Source organism: Pipistrellus kuhlii, unplaced genomic scaffold (assembly GCF_014108245.1).
Source record: "Pipistrellus kuhlii isolate mPipKuh1 unplaced genomic scaffold, mPipKuh1.p scaffold_m20_p_3, whole genome shotgun sequence".
In the NCBI taxonomy this organism is placed as follows: domain Eukaryota; kingdom Metazoa; phylum Chordata; class Mammalia; order Chiroptera; family Vespertilionidae; genus Pipistrellus; species Pipistrellus kuhlii.
The window spans coordinates 629,990-654,700 of record NW_023425529.1 but is presented as its reverse complement, the minus strand read 5'-3'; the positions used below and the strand labels follow the sequence as shown (position 1 = coordinate 654,700).

General features: G+C 39.6%; 1 protein-coding gene across 4 annotated transcripts in view; it reads right to left on the bottom strand.

Annotated features, from left to right (window-relative positions):
* The window catches only part of MRTFA (myocardin related transcription factor A), a 158,581-nt gene that overhangs the window by 116,912 nt on the left and 16,958 nt on the right, over window positions 1-24,711 (bottom strand). For all 4 annotated transcript variants that reach the window (XM_036459353.2, XM_036459356.2, XM_036459349.2 and 1 more), the window contains exon 2: window positions 12,835-12,896. The gene's annotated coding sequence lies outside the window, so the exon portion shown is untranslated. The remainder of the gene's footprint in view (window positions 1-12,834; window positions 12,897-24,711) is intronic.

The following is a 24,711-nucleotide window of genomic DNA, read 5'->3' as shown; positions in this document are numbered from 1 at the left end:
CACATGCTATGTATAAAAAACTAAATAAAATAGGATCTAAACGTATTTTGTGTATTCGCCTACAAAATTATGTAATCTGTCATGAGATGATTTTCAATTCTTCTGTCACTTCCACTCTTATACTAAAACCTTACACTTCAATAAGCCAAGACAACCTGAAATGTTGACAAGCCACAGTACAGAAATCTGCCATAGTGATCTTGTTTAGGGATGAATAATGTGAAATATTTTAGAACATACTAACTTTGGAATGAAAACTTGTTGAGACGAACCTCACCTAGGATGCAGTTAGGGGAAAGGGAAGACATTTACAGTATTGTGCTTTGTTTCCACATTACAATGAAGCATTTGAAGAGAAGCCCTATTTTCCGGTGGCAGAGCCTCATATCCTTACGTTTCCCAATGAGCTCTCTTTCCATATCTTAAAACTCTGCTCACTTTTTATAAAATGAGCCATGAATATTTTCCTAAATTCTTGATCAAATATTTTTAAACACTGGAATGAAATATCTTGCCATAAAAAGAGAAAGAAGACCAGAAACTATTGCAATTTTGTAAAACACCCAAATACAGCAAACCATACTGACACATTTAAGACAGAAGAGGCCAGCTACATTAAGTCCCCCAGGGCAACATCGACACCTATGATAGCACTGAAGCATTAGAGCTGAAACACCTCGGTATACCACCATCATACTCACCCATTATTTTTCTGATTACACTTTAATTACATAAGCTAACTTGTTAATTAAAACAGTCTATTCAGGAAAGACCAGTTACCATACAAAAGCACTGGCTCTCACATTACCTTCACAACACACATGTGCAGAGTCTGTGCTTTAAATGCATTTTCAGTTTCTTATTGTCATTAAGGGCTTCAATCAACATAGAACCTCTGGAAACATAATGAATCTCAGCAACTTAAATAAAAACGGCTTTTAAATCATGGCTCATTATTCTTCCCTTCTGACAGCCTCTTGTTTCAAACAGTAGTACTTTCGGTGAATTAATATTTCTAACAAAGGTGCTGAAAATTTCTGATAAGTAAAATGTAACAGATATTAACAAATACAATTTTAACTTTATTGCAATTATATTAAAAGCTTTAGAATAAAAGGGAAAGAGAGAATAGAAGCAAAGAAATCCATTTCTCAAACAAGGCAAATAATACAACAAAGTGTTCTCAACACTGCAGGAGTTTTTACATTACAGCTACATTAAGAGCAATTAGTGTAGAATTTATAAAATGCTAAGGCATAGCTGCAGCACTCAGTAGTCAGTGCAGTGCATATTGAAGGCATTTGTGTGGGCAACAAGTATAATAAGAATAGCAAGAAAAGGTAAACGCATACCAGCATGAAAATTTTCAAATAGCTTGGTAGCATATCTTAAAGTGGAAAGGTTCTAAATTTAACCAAGGAGAAGGGAAGCACATTCATGATCTATATCTAAAAAAGAAGAAAGCATCTACATGTAGTAACTCAAAAAGTCTTAGCATGAAGAAGAAGAATACAATGGGAAGAAAATTATGAACATTTTTAAATATTAGCGAATACTAATAAGCAGGAAGTAAAAAAACCTCATCTAGATCATTGTGGCAGGTACTGGATGTCATTGCCCAATGTCCACTTTTCCCTTCTTCCTTAGCAATAGAACACCTTCAGCTAAGTGAGTGCCAGAATGAAGACTGCATTTCCCTGCAGTTAGGTGTGGTCATGCCAATGGGACATGAATAAAAGTATTAAGTGTGATTTCAAAAAAATGTCCATAAAGGAATTGGGTACATCATTCTTTGGATTTCCCTCCTTCCTGCTGGCTGGAATGTGGATGAGGTGCTGGAGGGCAAGCAGCCATCTTACACTATGAGGAAGAAGCCGCATGTTGAGAATGACAGGGTAAGAAAAAGAGAAAGAAACTGGTTCCCTGACATTGTGGAGCACCACGCCACCAAGCAACTCTACCTGATTAAAACGCCAAAGTCTTGTTTTGCCTATTTTCATAGGACTTCAACAGATATCTGCCAATCCTCCCAATAACTTGAAAGCAAATACAGGCACAGGACAGCTCATTAGCACCTCAGAAAAAACTACAATGTTTAATGAAAAAGAAAATATGCAATAAGGAAACCACAGCTCCCGAAGTGATATCAGGGACCCTGCTCACAAACATGGCAGTCATAACTAGTAACCTTATCTTTTCTAGTGTTAAATTCTCCTGCAAAACTGCCCTAAGATAAAAGAGAAGAGAGATTCTAACCCTCAAACCAATGAATTCCCCAGCTTTACCTCTGGGTGAGTAACACACATTCAAGGCACAAAACAAAGAGTATGCTACAAGAAATTAGACTTGCAACTCAAGGAAAGCACAATAAAGCATTGCCCAAAGGCTTAGGTGGACCATACAATGTGACCACAGAGCAGTTCATAGAAAATGTACATGAAGTGACTGCCTATATCCATTTTTTACCCCCTCAGTGGTATATATAATTATTTTCCATATGCATAGTATTATACTTTATATGTCCAGACTACTTATCATCACAATTCTGTAATTATTCTATCACAAAAATTGAGTATGAGCAATTAAAATTTGCTTTCTTTCTTCTAGGTGTTCAGATTAAAAAGCTGAGAGGTAAGTTTTCTTTTCTCTTGCTGCCTTTAAGATTCTCTGTCTTTAATTTTTGACATTTTAATTATTATGAGACTGGGCGTGGGTCTGTTTAGGTCCTTCTTGTTTGGGGTTCTCTATGCCTCCTGAACTGATGTGACTTTTTCCTTTACCAGGTTAGGGAAGTTTTCTACCATTATTTCTTCAAACACTTTCTCTATTCCTTTCTCCCTTTTTGCCTCTCTGGCACACCTACTATTCTAATATTGTTACATTTCACATTGTCCCACAGCTCCCTTAAGCTGTCCTCTGGTTTTTTGTGGTTTTTTGTTGTTGTTGTTTTTTTTTGTGTGTGTGTATGTGGTTTTTTTTTTGGGGGGGTGTCTCTAATTGAGTGATATTTTCAACTCTGTCTTCTGATTCACTGATTCAATCCTCAGCTTCCCCTAATCTGCTGTGTATTCCTTCCAATGTGTTATTTGTGTTATGTCATTCTCACTGTTCTTTTTTCATAGTTACTGTATCTTTTTTCATATTGTTGACCATTTTTTTTATTTTTTAAAAATATATTTTATTGATTTTTTTACAGAAAGGAAGAGGGATAGTTAGAAACATCGATGAGAGAGAAATATCAATCAGCTGCCTTCTGCACACCAATGCTCTATCCACTGAGCCAAACAGGTTTGGGCTTGTTGAGCATTTTTAACATCATTACTCAACTCTGTTTCAGATAAATTTCTTATCTCTGCTTCATTTATCTCTTCTTCTGGAGCATTCTCTAGTTCTTTCATTTGAGGTTTGCTTCTTTGTTTCCTCATTTTGGTTGTCAGTTTGGGTTTGCAATTATGTATTAGGAAGATCCTCTACACCTCTCAATCTCTAGTGCAAGACAGTATTAAAGGCAGTTTCTGACTAACTGGGCCAGGCAAAAACTCAAAGCCTCTAGAGACCGCCTGTCTACAGACTAATAGGATTCCAACTTGAATGCCCCCAGGTAATCGTCTGTAGATGTGGGGAGAGTTTTTTTAATAGGGTGGGGCAGTTGCTTCTGCCTGGAGGCTAATTGTTACTTTTAATCTCTTAAGAGGCCTGGGGGAAAGGTGTTTTCCAATAGGGTAATAGACTGTCTTCTCCCAGGCGAGGCTGATGTCAATGGGGAAAGAGGTCCTCCCATCTGTGAGGGAATGACTCAGCCCAGGAAACTTGGGATGTCTGCCTTCTGAGCTCTATCTCCTGATTCCCCAGTCCTGGGTTCTGCTCTCACCGCTCCACTTCACACTCCCTCTGCCAGAGCACAAGGTGGGTGGCTCCACGGGGAATTTTTGTGCACTGGCCCTTTAAGAGGGTGCCTGAACTGTCAGGTGCCACTCCCTGGCAGACAGCACCCCACTGCTTTTCACAGCTAGATGTTAGGTAGGTACCTCCTCAATTTGGTGCTCTCTGCTGGGGAGCCCAGCTTCAGGATTAGATCCCAGAGTTCTCAGTGGCACCACCCTACAGCTGAGCTATCTCTCCAGGACTTCAGTTGCTATCTGTGGGTGCCCAGCCAGTCCTTTTGCACCTCCACCCCCTCCTACCAGTCTCTATGTGGTCCTTGGGAATCAGGGTTCTCTCCTATGAGTTTTCCGTTAATTATTCAGGAAGCCCTTTCTTATTTCAGTAGTAATTCCAGCTTGTTCCTAGAAGCATGTCCGTGCAGCATCCTCCTACTCTGCCACCATTTTTAATCTAAACTAGCTTGTCTTTTAAAATGACAAACATCTTCTCACACTGCCTTATAAATAAAAGTTACAATAAAATCCAGCACAGCTATCATTTCTGCCAATTTGAAAGGAAAAGTAGATAATAAAATGCACCAGGGAATGCACTGGAATTAAAATGAGTATAGCAGGATTGTGAGGATAACAAACAAGAAAACAGGGATGAGAAGACTCTGTTTAGGCCTCAATACTACTAAGTAAAGGTATAATTTGTTCTAGATACCCAAGATCAATAATTACTACTTTAATTTGTAATTTTTAAATTTTTATTAAAACATTATATAAGGTTTTAAAAATTGCATAGGCTATTTTGTAACAAAAAGCAATAATCACTGAAACATTATGACCCAAAAACTATTTTTAAAAGTAATTTTTAAATTATTGATTTGAGAGAAGAATGGAGATAAAAATATCTTTCAGTTGCTCCTGCATGCATCCTGACCAGGAATCAAACCCACTACCTTTGGTGCATGGGACAACACTGCATCCAACTAAGCCTCAGGGCTGAATAATATTTTTAATCATCATTCAGACAGCAGAAAGGAGAAGAGACCTGGGTGAGGGGAACAGGAAGTACAAGCAGGAGGCTATTGGAGAAGTTTAAGAATGAGATGAAGGTGGCTTAGCCAAGGGCAGTAGTAAAGCAGACAAATTAGAACACTTTTGTAGTAAGCATAATTTTATGAAACTTTTGTTTCAGATATCTGTATACTTATGGGTCCTAATATAAAATGTCTACAATTATGGGTCACAGCAAAACAGTTTGAGAAACACTGCCCTAGGACAGCAATTTTCAATCAGTGTGCTGCAAGAATTTTTAAACATGCAATACCTGACTATTTAGTCAAGGGCACTGATCTCTTTTCCCTTAGACTGTCAAATTAAAAAATGACAATAGCCAACACAACAATAGCCACTTGGTGTGAATGAATCATACAGGCAAAAAAATGTATTATTGGTGTGCTAGTGAACTTTAGTAATTAGTTTATGTGTGCCATGAGATAAAAAATGTTGAAAATCACTGCCCTAGGAAGCTGAGAATACTTATGTTCCCTTTGTTGAAGTCCTAAATTAAGTTCTCAAGTGAAACAAGCTACAACAAGTATAATTACATACCAAATATAATCTTATTAATCTGCCAAAAGAATACCATCTGGTCTTCAAAAAGAAAAAAAAGGAAGAACAGTACAAGCAGTATTCAAAAATCACTGGAATGCGAGGCACAAATTATGTTACTTCTACCAACCATGAGATGTACAGATTACTAAAGGAACATACCAATTTTTTTAAACTACTAAACCATTCTAACCATTCAAGTAATACTAGTTTTAGAAATTCAACACTACTAACACACATTCATAATGGCAATGTTTTCAGCATTTTCAGGAAAATACCTTACTCTCCCAAATGAAAAAACATGGCTTAATTCTTCTTGAAGAATTCAGAGATTATATACTACAGCTCTGAAAGATTCTTTCGGAAAACTTCCTGCCCTTTTTTTTTTTTTCTTTTTTTTTTTTAATAACAGAGATAAAAATAAAACATTTCTGATTTGCCCAGCTTTTAGGTTCAATTAGCTCAGTTTCTACAGCAATGCTATTGGCATTTTAGGTGGGCAATTCTTTGTTTTAGGTTGTTATCCTTGGTCCCTAACCACCAAATGCCAATGGTGCATCTCTTCCCCTCCCCCACAGTCACCATAACAACCAAAAATGCCCCCATACTTTTCCAAATATTCTGTGGAAATATGGTACCTCTCCCACTGAGAATCACTGATGAACTTAGCAGATACCCTCCTTTCATCAAATGATTGCCACATAATGAATTGTGGCGTTAGATTTGGGGCATAGATGACGGGTAGCTATCAGTGTCTTGAGTTTAACCATTTCCAAGTAGCATTAAAATCATCTGGTCTGAAGCAGAAAGAATATTTGCTATCTTTTTCCTAGCACAAGGCTGTCCCTGGATGTTATTTTCAAAGTGTATGTGGCAAATGTAGTACTTTAAGAAAAAATACACAGAAGGGAACTTGTGTCTCAAAAAATCAAATTTATCCAACATGGAGATCCAGAATAAACACTAACAATGTGACTGCTGTTTGTTATCAGACAAAAGAACAGTCTTTACAATAAAGGAAATGACAAATGAGACAATGTACATTAAACAACCTTAATTATTCTGTTAAAAAAAATGTTTAGATCGACACTTATATCTCCTAATTTGTATATCTGGGTCAGCTTCTACAAAGCTTATCTAATTGTTTATACACTTTATACTTATTAAAGCAGAAATTTCTAAAAATAAATAAATATGTGGATTCTGCACATATTCTAAGTTAAAAATAAATCTAGTTGGTTTTTTCAGTGGTTAGAGCATTGGCCTGCAAATTGAAGGATCACAGGTCTGATTTCAGTCAAGGGCATATACCTCAGTTGCAGACTCAATCCCGGGGAGGCAACTAATTGATGTGTTTCACATCAATGTTTCTAACTCACTGTCTCTCCCCACACCCTCTCACTCTTTAAAAAAAAAAAAAAAAAAAAATCCATGGAAAAAATATCCTCCATTTTTTTTAAATGAGGATTAACAACAAAAAAAGGAAAGTAAACCTACATTTCTCTTAAGTTTCATGAAGAAAGGATGGGACACTGAATTACAGAAAAAATGTCTAAAATTATTTCCTTGAACAAAATCTATATATATACACTATATATATATATATATATATATATATATATATATATATATATATATAAAACATTTATATATTTATATATAGTGTACAGATTTAAGGGAAAAGTCACTAATATGTGACAAGTTTTATCACACTGAGAAAAATGTAACACTAACTGAACACTTATGACCAGAAACAGTGGCAAGTGCATATTCAATCCTTGCAGCAAGCTTGTTGAGGGTATTATTATCCTCCCTATTATACAGAGGAGAATACTGAAGTACAGAGAGGTTAAATAACTTGTTCAAGATTACCTAGTGATTAAGTGGCTGAGCCAGGATTCAAACCCAGATTAACTCCAGAGCCCTCACTAAGGGCTGTATTCTTTCAAGGCACACACAGGAAGACTGGAAGAGAGGATTTTAAAAGTAGGAAAGTACTTGTCTAAAAACCAGGAATTTGAAAACATGCTAAGTGACAAAAAAAACATATATCATACTAGTGGCCCAGTACACATAATTCATGAGCGTTAAAAGGGGATTAGAGGAAATATTTTAATATTGCTCTTTGCCCTTTCTTTATAATAGAAGTGTCAGAGATGAAAAAAAATTAGTAAAATGTATATGAAATCTTCCTCCTATCAGAGTCTGGGGCACCATGAGAGCCAGAGTCAAGTCCCCACACACCCACATGCACCTCAAAATCACTTGAGACCCAGGCCCGGCTGTCCCCCCACCCCCACCCAGCGCCCGGGTTAGATCCAGACCCGGCCAGTCCTACCCTTGTCAAGCCCTGCCAGGTGGGAGGCGCAGCCTCAAGTCCCCCACCCAGCGCCGGGGTGGGGGGTGCACTTTGAGGTACCCCATCAAGCCCCACCTGGTGGGGGACATAGTTTGAGGTCCCTCATCAAGCCCCACTGGGCAGAGGGCACAGCCTCAGATTCCCCCGGCCCAGTGCCGGGAGGGGGTGCAGCCTCAGGTCCCCCGGCCCGGAGCAAAGGGAGCAGCCTGAGGTCCCCAGACCTAGTGCCCAGGCCAGGGGCACAGCCTGAAGTCTCCTGTCAAGCCCCACAAGGGAAGGGGAGTGGGCACAGCCTCGGGTCCCTGCTGATTGCTCATTAAGGCTAGTTTCAGGAACTCGGCCTCCCCTATGGGTACCACCATCTTTGTGTCGGAGTGGCAGTCAATTTGCATATTCTCTCTTTATTATATACCGGTAGGATGATTACATTTATATGACGTGTCCAGAATAGGCAAGTCTATTGAGTCCAAAAGTAGATTAGCAATTATATTAAGGTTGTGGGGAGAAGGGATAGGCCAAGAGGAGGGGGTAAATGAGGAATGGCTGCTAAAATCTATGGGGTTTCTTTGAAAGGTTATGAAAATGTTCCAAAATTTATTTTGGTGATGGTTATACAACTCTCTGAATATACTAAAAACTATTGTATATTTTAAATGGGTGAATTGTATGGTATTTTAATTATATCTCAATAAAGCTATTTTTTTAAACAGACATAAATTGAGGTGATAACGTGGGGTGAGGAGGAGGGGTCTAAGTTGTTGCCCAGGTTTCTAAAATGAGTAATATGAATAAAAAAGTGATTTATGCTGCCCTCACCAGATACAGAAGGAAGTGGAGTAAGAAGAGGTTGATTAGTCAAGTTTGGACATGTTAAAGTTAAGATATCTATGGAACACCCAAATGGAAATGTTCGGGAAGCAGCTGGATTGATGAGTCCCTCTCTCCCTCTTCCCTTCCTCTCTAAAAATCAATTTTAAAATCTAAAAAAATAAAAAACAGCCAAGAGGAAAAGTATAGTAATTCATTCAACAGAAGATAAAATAAAATGGAAGTTTTCACAGATTAAAAAATAGTAATATTTCCATTTCAGCCCAATAAAGGACAGCATTGTGTTTCTGGGTAATAATTCTGTGTATCTTGCTAAGACCACAAAAGCTTACTATCTTAAGAGTAGAAAGAAAATAGATCTAGAAACTTCAACTGTAAATTAAGAAACACTTCAGCCCAAACCGGTTTGGCTCAATGGATAGAGCGTCGGCTTGGGGACTGAAAGGTCCCGGGTTCGATTCCAGTCAAGGGCATGTACCTTGGTTGCGGGCATATCCCCAGTAGGGGGTGTGCAAGAGGCAGCTGGTCGATGACTCTCTCTCATCGATGTTTCTAGCTCTCTATCTCTCTCCCTTCCTCTCTGTACAAAATCAATAAAATATATTAAAAAAAAAAAAAAAAGAAACACTTCAACTTAATTTTCTATTTTAAAATAATGTATGGTAATTTCTTTACAAGCATGATGACAACACTCAAAACATTCAAATGGGGGATTTGGAGTATTTTTTAAGTAGATTAATTTGCATTGGTTCAGGGATTTTTGCAGTTTCTTAAAAACAGCAGTACTGTATTTTATTTACTCCATTTGCACTAGAGATCAAACAAAACTGCACCTATAAGCAACTACAATTCGCGCTCGTTTTGAACTATGAAAATATTAACCTACTCTAACCTCCCCTGCACCAACTTCAGCAAACCCTGGGTCAAGAGTCTCAACTTCCCAAACAGCGCAGGTGTCTCTAATTTAAGACCTGCTAGTCTCCTCTCTGCCTTCGGCCAAATCAGTAGCAAGCCCAGAAAATAAAAACAAAAACCTCTAATTCATGTAGGTATTTTCTTTCTTTCCCCATAAAAAAATGTACTAGCAGACACAAATTAAATAACATATATCAATACATAATTCTATTTTCTCTAATTAGCTATAATAAAGGTCAAAATAGTTTAAGATAGCGATATTTGCTTATTTTCCACCTAGACTTGAAAAATTGCAATATCAATGAACTTTATATATTTCAGTAAAACAACATATTGTGAACATTTACAGTACCATGACTCACCCTTAGTAGGCATTCAAGAAATGTTAGTCCCCTCTCTGTCCTTTCCATTCATTCTTAAAGTATCTCCATGAAATATTTCCTGTTTATTATTACCCCAATATTAAGCAGGAGAACAGACCCCAAAAATTCAGGCCACCAGGTGGTGATAAAGGGATGCATTTGCAGAAGTTAAAATTTAATCTACCTTTGTTGCCTCCCTTCCTAGGAAGTCAATTCCAAGGACCATGTTCCTTCTGTTATAGGAAGTGGCTCATCTGTTTTTCCTTATAGCAATGTATTATCAGCTCCTGTTTTTTGTGATTAAAAGAAAGCCAATCTCGAGAACCTATGTTTTTCTAATCATAGATGCAGCAAGAATCCAAAGATTATCATATACAAGAGTTCATGGGATTCCAGGTTGGAGGTGTGGGGGAGTACTGTCATGTTGTTGGGGGGAGGGGGATTGTTTGTTTTTTTTCTATCAAATTCACTCTCCAAGTAATCCAAGTCTCCTGCACCAATGAGCAATGGTGTCTCCACATATCTACAATCATGGAAAACTAGAACTACATGAACTATCACTAGCCCTTACTTTGACACAAAATACTCTGGCAGAAATAAGTTTGCAGAGCTGGTGAAGGTGCCATCTATAGCTCTTTTTGTGGACATCTGACACAAGATAGATATATGATCCAAGCCATATCTGGTGTAGTTTTGTTCAGGCTCTGGAGCTTAAGATAGGAACAGAAGCATACAATGTCAAATTAAACTTCAATGCTGAAACTGGTTTGGCTCAGTGGTAGAGCGTCAGTCTGCGGACTGAGGAGTCCCGGGTTCGATTCTGGTCAGGGGCATGTGCATTGGTTGCGGGCACATCCCTGGTGGGGGGTGTGCGGGAGGCGGCTGGTCAATGTTTCTCTCTCATCGACGTGACGTTTCTAGCTCTCTATCTCTCTCCTTTCCTCTCTGTAAAAATCAATAAAATATATTTTTAAAAAAATTAAACTCCCATGGTTAGAGATGGACAGATTCTGTCTTCAGTAATAAAATTTATAATTGTCAGTGATGGCCTGGCTACTGTCAAGATAGGCCCTTTGAGCGGCCAGGCCCTGAGCGGCTGGGCCTGGAGCAGCAGCAGCCAGGCTGGGAGCAGCCAGGCCCGGAGAAGCCAGGCCCGGAGAAGCCGGGCCCAGAGCAGCCGAGTCGGGTGTGGCCAGGCCCGGAGCAGCAGCTGCCAGGCTGGAAGCAGCCAGGCCCGGAGCAGCCGGGCCCAGAGCAGCCGGGTCCGGTGCAGCCAGGCCCGGAGCAGCAACAGCCACGCCCGGAGCAGCCAGGTAGGGAGCGGCAGTGGCCAGACCCGGAGCAGCTGGTTGTGGAATGGACCAGAGCAACAGAGGCCAGGCCCGGAGCAGCCAAGCCCGGAACAGCTCGCTCCTCGCCTGCCTCCGCCCCAAGGCTGCCTCTCAGACATGGCTGGAAACTTTTGGGGGAACTTGAGGGTCTGCTGAATCAAATGAGGAAGGCTTAGAGCTGGATGTGTTGAGTTAGTATAGCACTGGGGTGTTGATCTGTGAGTGCCTAGATGAGGTTGGTTGATCTATTTGGAAATGTCTTTTGTGTGAAGTGTATCCTTGGGCATGTGGAGGTATTATTGATTTGAGAAAATGCTAAATAACTGATTAATATCTGAAAAATTTAAAGTTCTGAAAGTTTAAGGTCTCTTGCCAAAAAGAGGTTTTAAAGCTAACACTTAATTTTAATGGAGAAAGGAAATGACAAGCCCTTCCCACCCAGAACAGGTAATCCAATTCCAACCAGCAGCTATGTTTAAACAATGTGTCCACCTTTTGATAGCCTAAGGGCAAGTTTACATGTAAACAAGTTTGCTCTTAATTCCCAGGGCAGAAAAAAAACAAAATTTGGAATTATTAGATTTTAAAATTTATTCTTAGAAGTGTAAAAGTTTATTAATTAAAAAAAAAAAAAAAAAAGGAGATTGAAAAACCTGATGAACAATAATAGCGGTTCACTGTAGTAGAGTCGGCGATATGGGAGGGGAGTGGACTGACTGTTCTCGGGGAGGAAGAGACTGAACATAAACTGTGCACCTATGAATGAGGACAATGGGGGGTGGGGAGGGGGCAGAGGGGGGGGTGGGAACCTGGTGGAAGGGGTAAGAAATGAGGAACCTTTGTAATAGTATGAACAATAAAGATTGATTAAAAAAAAAAAAAAAAAAGATAGGCCCTTTGTTGCATTTAGTCTACCATACACTGAATTTTAGAGAGGCTGGAAGAATTAGCTAGCCTGTCACTTCCCACTACCCTGGGCTGGTTTATAAACATAATGGCTCCAATACAAGAACTATACCCTCTAAGGATTTAATCGGGGTATATAAGACAGACAGAAGGGGGGGGGGGGGGAGAGAGAGAGAGAGAGAGAGAGAGAGAGAGAGAGGGAGAGGGAGAGGGAGAGGGAGAGGGAGAGGGAGAGAGAATTTGTGGTTCTGTTCTGCGGTCACCAAAATTTTATATTGGTTGGGCTATTTCTTTGACATTTAATACATTCTAGCAATATACTAGATGTAGTCCACAATATTACCGTATTTTCCGGCGTATAAGACGCTCCCTAATTTTACAGTTAAAACCTAGGTTTAGGCCTATATTCGCTGTATAAGACTACCCCCCACTTCCGAGGCAACACCAGTTCTTTTTTTAATAGAAATCTGAGCAGACTTTTTTTTGTTTCAAAAGTCGTCTTATACGCCGGAAAATACGGTAAATAAACCATAGGGTCATGATTAGTATTTCCCTAAACAATCAAATCTGATCTATTCTAGTTCAGTGGAACTGAAAATACTAACAAACAACACCTTGGGCAAGAAAGAGTAAATAAACCCAGGACATACCTTATTTACAATTCCCACAGACAGATGAAATTCAATTCCATGCCAACCACACCTTTCGGTCACTAAAACATAAACAGAAAAATAAATGTTCATGCACTATAAGCAGTTCTTCCAGTTCCTAAAGGGTATTTGGTTTCGAAGCTGTTTCTTATCTCCTTTCTATGGGTGAGCTCTATCACTGGTAGAAAGGCCCAGGGGGTTAGGAGGTAAACAATAGGTAACACTGACTGAGCACTTAATATATGCCAGGCACTGTTCTAAGTGCTTAAATCTATTAATTAGCTTAATACTCACAACAATCCTATGAGATATTCTTGTTAACTCTTTTTACATCCAAATAACAACTGACCTATACATCTGAAAATTGTTCTTACTGGTGTTAAAAAATGCCTTTTAAATAAACGTAGGCAATTTCAAACATTGTAGCTGGACTGTCTCAATGGCTGATATCTGTGTTTCATATTCATCTACTCACTGTGCATTTCTTTTTTTTAAAAAATATACTTTATTGATTTTTTACAGAGAAGAGGGGAGAGAGATAGCTAGAAATGTCGATGAGAGAGAAACATCAACCAGCTGCCTCCTGCACACCCCCTACCGGGGATGTGCCCGCAACCAAGGCACATGCCCTTGACCATAATCGAACCCAGGACTTCAATCCGCAGACCGACGCTCTACCACTGAGCCAAACCGGTTTCAGCTCACTGTGCATTTTTTGAGCACACACCAGGTGTTAAAGAGGATTCATTCTCTGCCCTTTGGGAATTGAGAAAGTAGTTGGGAAGATCAGACTAAACTACAAGAAATGGTTTAAGAAATGAAATGCCCTATTACGAGGCACATTATCTTTATACAATCATTCAGTTTGAAAAAAATCAAATCTCACTTTGGTAAAAGGGAGAAAAGCTGCACATAAACGGTACCATAAACATAGACCTTTAAAAATAGGTTACATTGCCAAAGTAAGGAAAAAGGCTCTTTAGATAAGAAAATAAGAACAAAAACATGGTGGAAGGGACAAAGTGTACCTGAGGTCCTTCGTAATCTGATTCCACCAGTTTAACTAGCTTTTGCTGTGGCCACTAATCACCCTCCCACTGCCCATTAGCCAAACCGAACTTCTCACTTCTAGGACGTTCAATCTCTAATAGTTCCACTGTTTCTCCTTCTGTATTTCCCCCTTTTCCCTGGTGGGTATCTTTAATCCTAGTATACAGTAGGTAGTCAATAAAATACAACTATTGTTGTATAAAACTTTTATTATTATTTAACTAGAAGCCTGGTGCGTGAAGTTCATGCACGGCGGGGGTAGGGGGCCCCTCAGCCCAGCCTGCACCCTCTCACGTCTGGGAGCCCTCGGGGAATGTCCGACTGACATGGAGGCCAAGAGGCTCCCGCCACCACCACTGTGCTCACCAGCCATAAGCCTGGCTCAGGGCTTCTGTGGGAGCGCACTGACCACCAAGGGCAGCTCCTGCATTGAGTGTCTGCTCCCTGGTGGTCAGTAAAGATCATAGTGACCAGTCGTCCTACTGTTCGGTCGATCTGCATATTAACCTCTTATTATGTAGGATATCCAATTGAAACATTTTTCTAAAGCTTTTTCCAATTCCCCAGTTAATCTACTCAGTACCTCTCTACCACCCTCACATGGCACTTGTCCATTTCTCTGTTAGAATAGTAAAACATTTTATTGTCCCCAGGTTACCTTTTTTCTCTTTCTCTTTCTTGTCTGAACAGGAAACATCTTTTATACAATTTGATATCCCATGAAACCTAGCATAGCATCTGGCACATAACAGGTACCTATTATGTTCTTGTTAACTGAAGACTCAACTGACTTGAATTTACCAAACTATAGAATTTTTGTAAATATCAGTTCCTTTAGTATATTTAAACAATTCCGTTTGTCAACAATCTAACCCACTTTTACATTTTCATGAATATGTTAGCTACATAATTATAACAACAATTTATGCACAACAAAGTCAAAGTAAATTCACTAAAAACTACCAACTGTCTATTTTTTTTGTGTGTGTGTGTGTGTGTTTAATATATTTTATTGATTTTGTACAGAGAGGAAGGGAGGGAGAGAGAGAGTTAGAAACACCGATGAGAGAGAGTCATCGATCAGCTGCCTCTTGCACACCCCCTACTGGGGATATGCCTGCAACCAAGGTACATGCCCTTGACCGGAATCGAACCCGGGACCCGTCAGTCCCCAAGCCGACGCTCTATCCATTGAGCCAAACCGGTCTCCGCCCAACTGTCTATTTTTTGCTTTACAACAAAACAAGATCCTCATCCAGGCCAACTGAGCTAGGAGAAATTAACAGAATTGATCACTTAGGTATTGTGCTGAGGACCTTTCTCACTGAAACAGTGCCACAGTTCTGTATGCAATATGCATGTTTAACTAGGTATTTATATTGGCTTTAGCTGAGGTTACAAATTTAGAAGTTCAATCATAAACCCAAAGTTTATTTATAGAAACTTTCCATATGGTAAGAGGTTAAGAAGTAAAACAGCAGCCTTTTTCTCTGCCGAAAGCAGAAGGTAGCAGAGTGCCAAAGAAGCAAACCCTCTCCTGACTCTGTTCTTGGCTCTGCTTAAAGCAAAAGAAATGGGCATGGAAAGAAGGAGCCTCGCTAAAACTCATTCACCCACAGCAACGGGCATTTTCAATATTTGTGCTAGGCAAGGCTTAGGAATTAATTTTATACATGCCCATGTTCATTTGAAGCACAATGTGTGGCTTGGACTTAAAAAATGTTCTAACGTGCTAGTTTGTCCACATATTAATCCAGCCAGCCAGGTTTGAACATGCCAAGCTTAAAATACTCTCTAGATCATTATGCGAAGGTATGAACTCAATCCTTTATTCTCAGGAAAAGGAACTTAGGGGAGAATGACCAAAGCAATAGTATTTCAATGGAAGCCTTAACACAAAAAGCCAACTCCTAAATAGTGATGAGTTAATTTTTTAAAAATATCTAAATGGAAATAAGAATCAAGCTAATATCACATTTGTTATAATTATTAATCTCAAAATGAAATCCTACATTTTTATGTCAAAGTTGTCAGAGAATGTATTTAGAAAATGATTTCAAAAATTTTCTACATGAGACCATCTTATAAAAAAGTTGTTTAGCCCAGCCGATGTGGCTAAGAGGTTGAGCATCAACCCATGAACCAAGATGTCACTGTTCAATTCCCAGACAGGGCACATGACTGGGTTGCAGGCTCAATCCCCAGTAGGGGGCGTGCAGGAGGCAGCAGACAGATGATTCTCTCTCATCAATGATGTTTCAATCTCTCTTCCTTCCTTCCAAAGAACTTATATGCATATAGGCATGACCCAGGGACACAGACAATAGTGTGGTAGGTCTGTGGTGGGGGATGGCAGGTGCAGGGTGGAGAGGGTCAATGCGGGGAAAAGGGAGACTTCAGTAATACTTTCAACAATAAAGATAAATTTTTTATAATTAGCCGAAACCGGTTTGGCTTATTGGATAGAGCATCGGCTTGGGGACTGAAAGGTCCCGGGTTCGATTCCGGTCGGGGGCATGTACCTTGGTTGCGGGCACATCCCCAGTAGGGGGTGTGCAAGAGGCAGCTGATCGATGACTCTCTCATCGATGCTTCTAACTCTCTATCTCTCTCCCTTCCTCTCTGAACAAAATCAATAAAATATATTTAAAAAAAAAAAAAAAAAAAAGATGGCTATATTATAAACAAATAAATAAATAAATAAATAGATGTGTGTGCCCTAAAGATTTAGAAATCCTGACCCTTAAAAACTTGGGCAGCAGACCCTGGCCTGGTAGGTCAGTTGGTTAGAACATTGCCAGATACAGCAAGAATGTGTGTTCAATCCCCGATTAGGGGAGATGCAAAGAATAAAAGGAAAGTAATCAAAAAATGGAATAAATGGGGGGAAAGAAGATAATTAATACAAAGGTTTGACTCTGATGTGGAAAAAAGGAGAAAAAACAATTCTCAAATTAATGAACTGTGGTTTTTAAGCAATCAACAGCATCTGATAACGTACCTCCTCAAACTGAACACCTACGAAAAAAAATCACAATCTCATTTTGCCTAAATCCTCTATTTGTTCCTTCGCTTCCAAAGAGAATAGCAGTAAGTGGACTGGGCCCCTGGAGAAAGTAGGGGTGAGTAGGTTTAGCACACAGAAATTCACCAACTGGCATGTACAATTAGATTCAAGAAGACAGAATTTTCATATCAGGTTTTTTCAAGACTTAACTAGTTCTTAAATTGGTTATACATTTCTGAAGTATTTACAGATTTAATAATATAATGTCTGGCCAAAACCGGTTTGGCTCAATGAATAGAGCATCGGCCTGTGGACTGAAAGGTCCCAGGTTCGATTTCGGTCAAGGGCATGTACCTTGGTTGCGGGCACATTCCCAGTAGGGGTTGTGCAAGGGGCAGCTAATCGATGTTTCTCTCTCATCGATGTTTCTAACTCTCTATCTCTCTCCCTTCCTCTCTGTAAAAAAATCAATAAAATATATATTTTTTAAAATAATAATATAATGTCTGAGATTTGTTTTAAAATATTGAGGAGGAACCAAAACCAGTTTGGCTCAGTGGATAGAGTGTCGGCCTGCGGATTGAAAGGTCCCAGATTCGATTCCGATCAAGGGCATGTACCTTGGTTGTGGGCACATCCCCAGTAGGGGGTGTGCAAGAGGCAGCTGATCGATGATTCTCTCTCATCGATGTTTCTAACTCTATCCCTCTCTCTTCCTCTCTGTAAAAAATCAATAAAATATATATTTTTAAAAATATTGAGGAGGAAAAGAAGAGCAAGTTCAATAATCAAGATTGGTTATGTGTTGATAATTATTTTTTTAAATATTTTTTTATTGATTTGAGAGAGAAAAGGATAGGGAGAGATAGAAACATCATTGACTAGCTGCCTCCTGCATGCCCCCAACCGGGGATCACGCCCACAATCCGGGCATGTGCCCTGACCAGAACCTTTCTGTCCGCAAGCCAATGCTCTATTTACTGACCCAAACTGGCTAGGGCTGTTGATAATTACTGAAACTGGGTGATAGGTCCATGGTGATGGTTCATTTTATTATTATTCTCTTTATTTTTATGTGTTTGAAATAGTCCATAATAAAGATTTAAGCTTTTTTAAACTGTTATGATCTAATGAACTTGAGAAACAAATAAAGAACAAAGTGATTATTGAGACCAGTGAGCTCCATAATCTACCAGAGTAAAGTGTTCCTTTCTCTTGCCCTGGACCTTTTGGCTCAGTTGGCTGGTAAATAGAGAAACTAACTGAGGGAAACTAAAAGGTAGCCTTTTCAGTTCCCAGAGAGGGGACATGCCTGAGTTTCAGGCTCAATCCCCTCCATGGGGTAAGGGGGGGTGCAGGAAGCAGCCAATCAGTGTTGTGTTCTTCTCCATCTCCCTTCCTCCCTAAAAATCAAATTTTAACTTTTAAAGACATACTTCGATTCTAAGACTTATTTCTCACTGAACAAATATTTACTGATCATAACTACCATGTGCCAAGCACCAGCCTGAGTACTAAGGATACAATGATAAACTAAATTCTCTCTCCAAGAAGGAACTGAGTAGGGAATGTCTCATGAAAGAGCAAGGACATGGTGTCATAAGCCAAACAAGAGGGATATCTAATGCAATTTCTGTCCATCAGGAAAAGCTTCTCCGGCACCATCTAAGTTAATTCTGACAGATTCAACCCAAATAAATGAATCATTTATTTTGTCCATGTTGACTTTATCAATAAGGAAATGCTGGTTTCTTTCTGAAGTATTCATTCCTTTTAAAGCTGAAATTATCAAATTATCATTCATTCAACAAATACTTATTAAATACCTACCATGTACTAGCATGTGCTAGATAAAAATAATAAAACATGTTCTCTGCCCTCCTGGAGTTTATAATCTCAGGGCATAGGAAGGACAAAAACAAACAAGAAAAGAAGCTATCAAGCAGAAATATAATTACAAACTTCTCCAAGCTGTAAAGGAAACTAAGAAGGAACTTTGTGGGCAGAAAGTATCCACTTTAGATATGGTGATAAGGAAAGTTGAACAAATGCAAACCAAAGGATGATGAAGCAACTGACTGAAGGGTAATGGAATTTTAGACCAGGTGGTGAGATCAGCATAGATAAAACATACTTACAATGTAGGTCATGGGAAGAATCTTGATTTTAAGTGCAATGGAAAACCATTGGAAGTGAGGGTTTTAAGCAAAGAAGTGACATGATTCAGATTATGTTTTTAAGATCATTCCTGCTACTCTGGAGAGAATGGATTAAAAGAAAATAATTTTTCCAAGAAGGATTTTAGATGAGTAAAATTGATTTTGACCAGTGAAGATCATCTCTGTGTTCTATTAACAATCCAATCTTTTAAATTGTCTATGTCAGTGGTCAGCAAATTGTGGCTCGAGAGCCACATGCGGCTACTTGACCCCTTGAGTGTAGCACTTTCACAAAAGACCATGGGCTGGGCAAATCTATTTTGAAGAAGTGGCGTTAGAAGAAGTTTAAGTTTAAAAAATTTGCCTCTCAAAAGAAATTTCAGCCGAAACCGGTTTGGCTCAGTGGGTAGAGCATCGGCCTGCAGACTGAAAGGTCCCGGGTTCGATTCTGGTCAAGAGCATGTACCTTGGTTGCGGGCACATCCCTAGTAGGGGGTGTGCAAGAGGCAGCTGATTGATGATTCTCTCTCATCGATGTTTCTAACTCTCTATCCCTCTCTCTCTTCCTCTCTGTAAAAAATCAATAAAATATATTTTTTTTTTAAAAAAGAAAGAAATTTCAATCATTGTACTGTTGATATTTGGTTCTGTTGACTAATGAGTTTGCTGACCACTGGCCTATGTAGTCCAGGCTTCATCTACAGTTTTGTTTTGTCTTTTGTTCTTAATGCTTACAACCAGTAGGCCATGAATTGAAACAAGTCCATATGCCTGAGGGTTAGCATTCTTCTCATTCTCCAATTGCCAAAGTCGGATTAATTTTCATTGACATTTCTTCTATTCCACCATCAGAATTTGACTGAAAGGAGGAGAGAAGGGGACTCCTCTCTCAAGTGTTTCAGGAGACAATAAACTTTATTGAAAATCTGATAAGAAATATGATTGCAGCCGAAACCGGTTTGGCTCAATGGATAGAGTGTCGGCTTGGGGACTGAAAGGTCCTGGGTTCGATTCCGGTCAAGGGCATGTACCTTGGTTGCGGGCATATCCCCAGTAGGGGGTGTGCAAGAGGCAGCTGATTGATGACTCTCTCTCATCGATGTTTCTAACTCACTCTCTCTCTCCCTTCCTCTCTGTACAAAATCAATAAAATATATTAAAAAAAAAAAAAAGAAATTTGATTGCAAAACCTTTCTTCTCGTTGCCAACTATGTTTCAGTTGAGAACTCTACTATGAAAGTGATTCTAATATTCCTGTCCAAATTATCTCAGAAAGCCATCTAAAACATTTTTTTAAGCTGCCTAAAGCACACCCATTTATTTCTGCTTTTAAAAAAGTTTCCTCATTCCAAAGTTGGAATAAGAATAAATTTCTAATAACATTTGTAATTGAAACAGAAGAAAAATAAATTCCATTGTCAATCCCACTGTCACTAAAATCTTAATAAAGCACCAACAACACTATGCTCAAAGAGTTTTATTCAGTTACTAGAGGCCGGGTGCATGAAATTCATGCACCGGAGATGTGGGGTGTCTCTCAGCCTAGCCTGCACCCTCTCCAATCTGGGACCCCTCAAAGGATGTCTGACTGATCAGGCCTACACAGGAAATTGGACATCCCTCTCACAATCCAGGACTGCTGGCTCCCAACTGCTCACCTGCCTGCCTGCCTGATTGCCCCTAACCACTTCTACTTGCCAGCCTGATCACCCCCTAACCACTCCCCTGCTAGCCTGATCAACACCTAACTGCTCCCTTGCCGACCCGATTGCCCCTACTGTCCTCACCTGCCAGCCTGGTCACCCCTAACTTCCCTCCCTTGACAGCCTGGTTGCCCCTAACTGCCCTCTCCTGCAGGCCTAGTCACCACCAACTGCCCTCCCCTGCAGGCCTGGTTGCCCCTAACTGCCCTATATATATTTTTTTAATTTTATTAGGGTTAAGTTATTTGCTCTTAATGAGGCCAAAGGAGCTTCTCCTTAAAGGCAGTATATACTTTCTCAGGGCTAGTATCTGTGACTCCTGACAGAAAGTATGTACAAGAACCATTCTGAAGTCCAAAAATGTCTGTGATGATTTAGGGTGGTGACAATGAGCAACACAAACATGGAAAAACAACTATTCTGTCAACAAATAAAATCAAGACAGCATAAGTGAAAGCACCTAATAGCGGCCAGCACAAAACAAATATTCAATAAAAACTAGTTTTTTCAGCCGAAGCCGGTTTGGCTCAGTGGATAGAGCATCTGCCTGAAGACGGAAGGGTCCCAAGTTCGATTCCGGTCGAGGGCATGTACCACTAGAGGGGCGTGCAAGAGGCAGCTGATCGATGACTCTCTCTCATTGATGTTTCAAACTCTCTCTCTCCCCCTTCCTCTCTGTAAAAAATCAATAAAATATAAAATAAAATAAAAATAAAAAAAGTTTTTTCTATTCTCTGCTCTGAGTTACCTGTACAAAAAAATAACTGTGCTGAATGAGCCATATCATCTTACTTAGTTAGGCAAATTGATGAAATGCTCTAAATCCAGTCAGATGAGTTTGCATATTTGGCCCCACATTTCCTAAGAACAGAGGTACAACCAACCACATCTCAGAAGTCTCTTTTTTTAAATATATTTTATTGATTTTTTACAGAGAATAAGGGAGAGGGATAGCTAGAAACATCGATGGGAGAGAAACATTAATCAGCTGCCTCCTGCACACCCCCTACTGGAGATGTGCCTGCAACCAAGGTAACATGCCCTTGACCAGAATCGAACCTGGGATCCTGAGACCCTTTAGTCCGCAGGCCAACGCTCCATCCACTGAGCCAAACCGGTCAAGGCCAGAAGTCTTTCCTTAAAGATATTTTTTTAATTTAAATTCTTTATTACTTAAAGTATTAAATACGTTTCCTTTTTTCCCCATTGAACTCTCCCTGGCCGCTCCCACCGCCCAGCACATGCCCTCACCCTCCTACTATCTGAGTCCATTGGTTATGCTCATATGCAGGCATACAAGCCCTTTGGTTGATCTTTTACCTCTCCCATCTCCTACTGTCCCTCTTTGGTTGGACGGTCTGTTCAATGCTTACATGTCTTTGGGTCTATTTTTGTTCATCAGTTTATGTTGTTCATTATATTCCACAAATGAGTGAGATCATGTGATACGTATTTTTCTCCAACTGGCTTATTTTACTTAGCATAATGCTCTCCAGGTCCATCCATGCTGTTGCAAATGGTAAGAGTTCCTTGTTTTTTACAGCAGCACAGTATTCCATTGTGTAGATGTACAACTTTTTTAATCTACTCATCTGCTGATGGACACTTAGGCCGTTTCCAAATCTTAGCTATTGTAAATTGTGCTATGAACATTGAGGTGCAGATATCCTTTCTGATTGATGTTTCTGATTTCTTGGGATATATTCCTAAAAGTGGGATTACTCGGTCAAATGGGAGTTCCATTTTTAATTTTTTTGAGGAAACTCCATACTGTTTTCCACAGTGGCTGCACCAGTCTGCATTCCCAACAGCAATGCAAAAGGGTTCCTTTTTCTCCACATCCTTACCAGCATTTGTCTTTTGTTGATTTGTTGATGATAGTCATTCTGACAAATGTGAAATGGTACCTCCTTGTCATTTTTTGTTTTTTAATATATTTTTATTGATTTCAGAGAGAAAGGGAGAGGGAGAGAGAGATAGAAACATCAATGATGAGAGAGAATCATTGATTGGCTGTCTCCTGCACGCTCCCTACTGGGGATCAAGCTCACAACCCGAGCATGTGCCCTTGACCATAATTGAACCTGGGACCCTTCAGTCCACAGGCCAATGCTCTATCCACTGAGCCAAACCAGTCATTTTGATCTGTATCTCTCAGATGATTAGTGACTTTGAGCATGTTTTCATATGTCTCTGCATTCTGTATGTCCTCGTTCAAAAAGCGTCTAGGTCCTTTGCCCATTTTTTCATTGGATTATCTTCCTTTTCTTAAATTGTATGAATTCCCTGTAAATTTTGGAGATTAAACCCTTATTGGAGATAACATTGACAAATATGTTCTCCCATGCAGTGGGCTTTCTTGTTGTTTTGTCGATTGTTTCTTTTGCTGTGTAGAAACTTTTTATTTTGATGCAGTCTCATTTATTTTCTCCTTAGTCCCCACTGTCCTAGGAGCTATATGAGTAAAGATATTGCTACAACTTATGTCTGATATTTTGCTGCTTCTGGATTCTTCTAAGATTTTTATGGTTTCCCGCCTTACAATTAAGTTCAATCTGCAGCAGAGCACGTAGACAGATAGGTATCATTAAAGCAAGTCTCCCTGACTGCTGAGTACAAGACACCTCAGCAAAACCACCAAACTATCACTGCAGCCTACATTACAATCGGCATTCCTTCATTTCTATGATCTCTATGTGATCACACACAACCTGGTAAATTAAATCATTACTTGACACCTCATATTAGGCCAAATTATTTGTCAATTATTTCAATAGTTTAATTTTTTAAAATATATTTTATTGATTTTGTACAGAGAGGAAGGGAGAGAGATAGAGAGCTAGAAACATCCATGACAGAGAGTCATCGATCAGCTGCCTCCTGCACACCCCCCACTGGGGATATGCCTGCAACCAAGTTACATGCCCTTGACCGGAATCGAACCCGGGTCCCTTCAGTCCCCAAGCCGACGCTCTATCCATTGAGCCAAACCGGTTTCGGCAATAGTTTAACTTTTGAAATTGTATGATATTTCTTTAAAAAGTTATTTTAAATCAATTCTATCATTTACATGCTTCTGAGATTCAAATTCTGGGATTAACAATCTTCTATTATAAAACTGAGAAGGTGTGAAGTGGCAATGATTGCTGGAGTGAATATAGTGATAACTGTAAGGATCTAATTAATGAAAATCATATGAGGGTCCTTAGGGGTCATCTAACTTAATACTCTTATTTTACAACAGAGGGGGGGAAAAGTCAGATCAAAGATGTTAAAGAAAATGTGCTCAGTATTGCATAGTTTATTAACAACATAATGAGGTTTTTAAAGCCCCAAGCCTATGATGTCCCATTGGCCAGTTAGTTCTAATAATAATAGCTCTTACTTAGTCAGTTAATTACAATATCCTAGGATTTTACATATTTACTAGAGGCCCAATATACAGATTTGTGCACCAGTGGGGTCCCTTGGCCTGGCTGGGAGGGACCACCAAAAGTTGGCCAGCCAAGGAGAGACTGCAGCGGGAGGGCTCCAGGACATGTCTGGCCCGTCTTGCCCAGTCCCTATCGGCCAGACCCCAGCAGCAAGCTAACCTACCTGTCAGAGAATCTGCTCCCTGGTGGTCAGTGTGCACTATAGAGATTGCTTGAACGGTCAAATTGTGGGACACTTAGCATATTAGGCATATATATATATATATATATATTAATGACATTTAATTTCATCCAATCCACTGAGAAATGCATTACCAAACCCATTTTATAAATGAGGAAACCTGGATTCAAATCCAAATCTGTCTGATGTCAGAATCCTTGGTTTCACCCATTACACTGTACTTCTCTACTTTTCAGCCATCGTTCATTTATCAAATACTTGCTAAGCAGGTACTACTAACATAGGGATATTAGTGATGAAGATGGATAAGGTGTCTGCCCTTTTAGAGTTTATGGTAACAAAA